Below are 6322 nucleotides of genomic sequence, written 5' to 3'. Positions count from 1 at the left end.
CGGCCGCCTTGTGCAGCTCGACCAATTGCTTCAACTGGTCGCTCACAGGCATCGGGTGTTCGGTCCCAGTATACTGAGACCAGAACAACTTCTCCATCGAGCTTCCCTCCTTGGCCTGGTAATATTCCACGGCATCCGACACGCTGTGGGGCAAATCTGCGAATGCTCCTGGAGAGCTCCGGACTCGGGTAAGTAACAAGTAATTTACTTGCACATGCTTGCTTTGCATATTGAATGCCTTACCCGCCGCTATCTTCCTCATCGCCTCAATCTCCTAGAGGGATTTTTTGGCTTCAGCCTTGGCATTCTTTGCGCTCTCGAGGGCCGTGGCAAGCTCAGACTCTCGCGTCTTCGAGTCAAGCTCCAAAGCCTCGTGCTTCGTCACGAGAGCCTGGAGCTCTTGCTGCACCTCGCCCACACTACAAAAAAAGACACATCCGTGACATTTTGGGCTGAACGATTTTTTTTCTGTCATACATATGACACTTCTATGACGATAATTGTGACAAAACCCGGTATCATCATAGATGTGGTGGGCTCCTACTTCTATGACAAAAAATCATGACAGAAAATGGGCTTTTCATCCTGGGCGAGCCGGAGACGCAGCTGCATGACATTTTTGGGCCGTCCATGACGGGAAAAACCGTGGTAGAAGCGACGGCGAGGAAAATTCTGGGGAGTTCCCGGTTACGGTGGGAGGTCGGGGGCCGAGCGATGCACGCTTCTCTTGTACATGTACGTGCGTGTGTGCGAGGTGTTGGCTCTAACTGAACCTGAGCGAGGCGTTGGGCTCTAACTGAACCCGAGCGATTGCACTGGAGGCTACGCGTTACTGAACCCGAGCGATCGATCGATGGCTATTAACTAAACCCGATCGAGCGATTCCTTCGCTACTGCTGCTAACTGAAGCCGACCGATGTTGCCTCTGGATGAACAGTGAGCGTTGCGGGGCGGTTTGGATGAACAGTTCCTGGTGGGGGTGGATGAACAGGACCCCGTGGTGTTGCCTCTGGATGAACATGACCCCGATCAATCGAGCCGGTTGGGGCTGGATGAACAAGACCACGTGGAGGGCTGGATGAACAGGACCACCCCGTGGAGGGCAGGATGAACAGTAGACGATGGAGGGCAGGACAAACAGTAGCCTGTGGAGGGGTGGTTGAACAGGAGCCCGTGGAGAGGGCTGGTTGAACAGTAGCCCGTGGAGGGGTGGATGAACAGGAGCCCGTGGATGAACAGTCGCAGGTGGAGGCTGGAGGAGGTCGACGGTGGATGAACAATAGCTCGTGGAGGCTGGAGGGGGTCGACGGTGGAGATGAACAGTATCCCGTGGAGTCCCGTTTTGCGGTACGCCACACCCTTCCCGATGATCAGGACCCCCATTTCGACCGTAGGAGGTCCGTTTCGTCTGTTTTGCGGTATGCCACACCCCTCCCGATGAACAGGACCCCCGTTTCGACCGTAGGAGGTCTGTTTCCTCCGTTTTGCGGTACGCCAGACCCCTCCCGATCAACAGGACCCCGTTCCGAACATAGGAGGTCCGTTTCCTCCGTTGTGTGGTACGCCATGCCTCGTTTCCATCGCATGTTCCGTCCAAGCCCTCCCAATGAACACGACCACACATTCCGTTCCGACCCAGCCGGTTGGCTCCCACGTGTTTCGTTGCCTCCGGATGAACACGACGCATTCCATTGCCTCCCCATGAACACGACGCATTCCATTGCCTCTCCATGAACACGACGCATTTTGTTGCCTCCCCATGAACACAACGACGACGTTGTTTCTCCATTCCGACCCAGCCATGTCAACGAGCCCTCGTCGTACGTATGTGCGAGTAGGCGTTCGAGACCCCGCCCGTATGTACACATACGTGGCCGTATTTTCTTTCTTGCACCCTGGCCACCTCTACTATGACACGTGCGCGCCTCTACATCCACTAGTATATGTGTACGTACACATTCGCGACCAGAATGACAATGCTACGTACGCTTCGACCAGGTGGGTCCCGACTGTCAGGCACTTCCTTGCGTGCGAAGATGTAGCTGGTGGGTCCTAGCAGTCAGGGGGGCGAAATACGGTGGCCCGTCCGGTGGGTCCCCGCTGTCAGGTGGAGGAATAATTATTTTGCACGTAATAAGGAGGCACTTCCTTGCTGCAGCCGTGGACCCAGCTGTCAGCGTCTCCACGTACAGTCCACGTCCGATGGAAGCCGTTCCTTGACCACGTTGACCACACCGCGCCGAGAGCACCAGAGCGACGGACGATGGCGAGGCCTAGGAAGGGGACGACGCGGAGCCGGGGAAGACGCGACAGTGGATGCCCACGTGTAGAGGAGTACGAGGGCACTGGTTCGCTGTGGTGTGAGGCTGCCGTCGCCGCAGAGTAACAGGGGGTGTGGGTGAGTAGAGGGATGGCCTGGCCAGCGGTGGCAGTAGTAGGGGGCGGTGAGGCCTCCTCCGCATCACAGTCGGCCACGGGAGGCAGGAGCACGAGGCACGACCGGCGCTGGTTTGGGCGGCCGGAGCAAGAAGACCAGAGGTTGAAGAAGCACTACGGCCGTTGGATGGACATCGTACGGTCACTAGAGCTAGAATCGTGCATATTGACTAAGTTGATAAAGCCCTCCGTCCCCGTCAACTTAGTAGGCCCACAAGTCAGCCTGCCACTATACTGGGTCCCAGCTAACAGGGGGAGTATTCATTTTTTGTGCGTAATAAGGAGGCACTTCCTTGCATGTGAAGATATAGCTGGTGGGTCCGAGCTGTCAGCTGCGGTAATGTTTTTTTCACGAAATACAGAGGCCCTTTCGGTGGGTCCCTGATGTCAGGTGGAGGAATCATTATTTTGCGCGTAATAAGGAGGCATTTCCTTGCGTGCGGCCGTGGACCCAGCTATCGGCCTCTCCACGTACAGTCCACTTCAGATGCATGTCGGTCGTTGACCATGTTGACCAAGCCGCGCCGAGAGCACCAGGGCGGTGGACGACGGCGAGGCCTAGGAAGGGAAGGACATGGAGGCAGGGAAGACTCGGCAGTTGTTTCCCACGCGGAGGGGAGTACGACTGTACGAGGGTTTACTGGTTCGTCTGTCGTCGCCGGAGAATAACAGCAGGTGTGGGTGAGTAGAGGGATGGCTAGGCCAGCGATGGGAGTACGGTGGGGCGGTGAGGCCTGCGCGGCAGCACAGCCGGCCATGGGGAGGAGGGAGCAGGCTGTCCTGCTGGCACTTATTTGAGCGGCTGGAGCAGGAAGAGCAGAGATTGAAGAAGCACGACGGCCGTTGGATGGACATCGAACAGTCACTGCTTTTGTGTCAACCTTTTTTTAGGAAAGCCTCAAATCTGTGGAAAACAGCATACAGCCTATCTGCCATTATTTCTAATAATTTTCAGCCCATTTACTAATTCTTAAGGTTTTTTTGGAGCCCATATTCTTTTTGTTAGCATTACAACCCAAATTGTGGCCATGGTTAAAAAATTATACGAAATTTTGCATATTTCGGTGCGGCTCGAACTGTTTTTAATCTCGAAATTTCGACTCACATTCAAACTGATTTTAAAAATAAATGTATATCAATATAAAATCCAACAAATTCTCCACGCATAAAAATTAATGTAATTTAAAATCTTGAAATGAAAAAAAAGATATTTGAAACTAATTGCCGGTTTGATGTGTTTTAAAAATGTACAGCCCATTTCTCATTATTGATGGGCCATTTTCTCGGCTAGCCGAATGAAAGCTCCCCTTGTCTTGAAAGATTTGCAGCCCAACAGGCCTGACAAAGCGACTTACTTGGCAAATCACAAAAAAACTGGGCTGTGGCCGTGGACCCAACTGTCAGCCTCTCCATGTACAGTACTCTTCTGAGGGAAGTCGTTCCTTGACCGCGTTGAGCATGCCGCGCGGAGAGCACCGTGGCGGTGGATGACGGCGAGGCCTAGGAAGGGGACGAAGCGGAGCCGGGGAAGACGCGGCAGTGGAAGCACACGCGGAGAGGAGTACGAGGGTTCACTGGTTCGGCTGCGGTGTGAGGCTGCCGTCGCCGCAGGGCCTGGCCAGCGGTGGGAATAGTAGGGGGCGGTGAGGCCTCCGCTGCAGCACAGCCGACCATGGGAGGCAGGAGCATGCGGCATGACCGGCGCTGCTTTGGGCGGCTGGAGCAAGAAGACCAGAGGTTGAAGAAGCACTACGGCCGTTGGATGGACATCGTACGGTCACTGGAGCTAGAATCATTCATATTGACTAAGTTGACAAAGCCCTCCGTCCCCGTCAACTTTGTTGGCCCACAAGTCATCCTCCCACTATGGTGGGTCCCAGCTAGCAGGGGGGTATTCATTTTTTTGTGCGTAATAAGGAGGCACTTTCTTGCGTGCGAAGATATAGCTGGTGGGTCTGACATGTCAGCGGGGGGAACGTTTTTTCACGAAATACAAAGGCCCTTCCAGTGGGTCCCAGCTGTCAGGTGGAGGAATCATTATTTTGCGCGTACAGTCCACGGCCGATGGATGTCGTTCGTTGACCAAGTTGACCAGGCCGCGCCGAGAGCACCATGGCGGTGGATGACGACGAGGCCTAGGAAGGGAACGTCACGGAGCCGGGGAAGACTCGGCAATGGTTGCCCACGTGGTGGGGAGTACGAGGGTTTACTGGTCCGGCTGCTGTCGCCGGAAAATAACAGGATGTGTGGGTGAGTAGAGGAATGGGCTGGCCAGCAATGAAGTAGGGTGGGGCGGTGCGGCCTGTGCGGCAGCACAGCCGGCCACGGGAGGCGGGAGTAGGAAGTCCCACCAGAGCTGGTTTGGGCGGCTGGAGCAAGAAGTTCAGATATTGAAGAAGCAGCACGGCCATTGGATTAACATCCAACGGCCACTGCTGCTAGAATCGTTTGTGGACTAAGTTGACAAAGCCAAATTACACGTCAACCTAGTAGACCGACAAGTCAGCCTCCAAATTTGTCCCAAATAGCATACAGCCCGAAATTTCTAGCCAGATTCAAATTAATTTTCAATCTAAATATACTTTAATTTAAATCCAATGAAATTTTACCCGCACAAAAACAATGAAATTTAAAATATCAAAATCCGAAAGAAAACATTATTTTGGAACTAATTGTCTTTTTGCTGTATTTTTTCATTTTATAGCCCATTTATTATTACTTATAGCCCATTTCTTATTACTTATAGCCCATTTTCTGGGCAAAATGCATCCCTCCTTGTCTTGAAAGATTTCCGGCCCAGCAAGGTGTAGAAAAGCAAGTAGGCCTACGTTGGTTATTTTGCAAAAAACAAAATAGCTGGCTAGCAATTTTCAGAAAGGAAAAAATAAACTGGGCTGGTCATGTGCTAAACATATGAAATAAAAGCCTGGGCTAGACGGGCCACGGGTCCCGCATAACCCTGTTGATACCCTTCTCTGTCCCAAAAAAACAAAATGACTACGCGCGTTGCAGGGTCCCTACTGTCATCCTCACCATGTACAGTCATCTCCTTATTCCTCTCGGTTGTTGACCATGTTGACAACACCGGAGGGCGGCGCCGTGGAGAGCGAACCAAGGCGGAGGACGATGGTGAGGCCTCGGACGAGAACGAACAGGAGCCGGGGCAGATCATAGCCAACCATGGGAGACGGGAGCAGGCGGTCCCGCCGGCGCTGGTTTGGCTTTGGCGGCTCGAGGAAGAAGAGAGTGAAGAAACGCGACAGACATTGAATGTCAATCCAATGGTCAAGGTTGGCACAATCATTTGTTGACTAAGCGGACACCAAGTAGCATACTTTTTTATATATAGGAAGAAAACTGTGAGGAAAATGTGTTCGTTTGCCGTCCTCCTCACAGGAAATGTTCGCCACATAAGTGACTAGCACCCTTGGTTTTCAACCGAGAGGTCTTGGGTTCGAGTCCCAGGAACTCTCAATTTTGTCCTCCTTCCTTCCTCGCAAAAAAGGGAAAGAAAATCAAAGAGGCGTACAGAACAAGCTAGTGTACCAGTAAAGAGACGTTGCCGAGTTTTAGAAAAAAGAAAGACGTGCTCCAGTAGCTGGTTCAAATCCAAACCTAGACTATGACTATATATGGTGCTATGCTACTCTGCAAGTAATGAAACTGACATATCCAACGTTCGCTTCTCCTCTTCTCTACTTACTCTGCCTAGCATCAGAAGCTCTGGCCGCAGCAACCATGTCCGCTGGCTGCTTGTCCACCTGCTCTTCAGCAGGCAACAACCAAATATGCGCCAAGTCGCAACCCGTACCATCGCCTGTGGGTCTCATCACACCCTCGTCGGCACGCGCACCGCAGCCGATTGCTCATCGCAACCCGCTGCCGT

This window comes from Triticum urartu, chromosome 6A, assembly GCF_056163025.1.
Source record: "Triticum urartu cultivar PI428250 chromosome 6A, HENAU_Tu73, whole genome shotgun sequence".
In the NCBI taxonomy this organism is placed as follows: domain Eukaryota; kingdom Viridiplantae; phylum Streptophyta; class Magnoliopsida; order Poales; family Poaceae; genus Triticum; species Triticum urartu.
The sequence above is the reverse complement of the archived record's forward strand: the minus strand, read 5'-3'. Positions refer to the sequence as shown.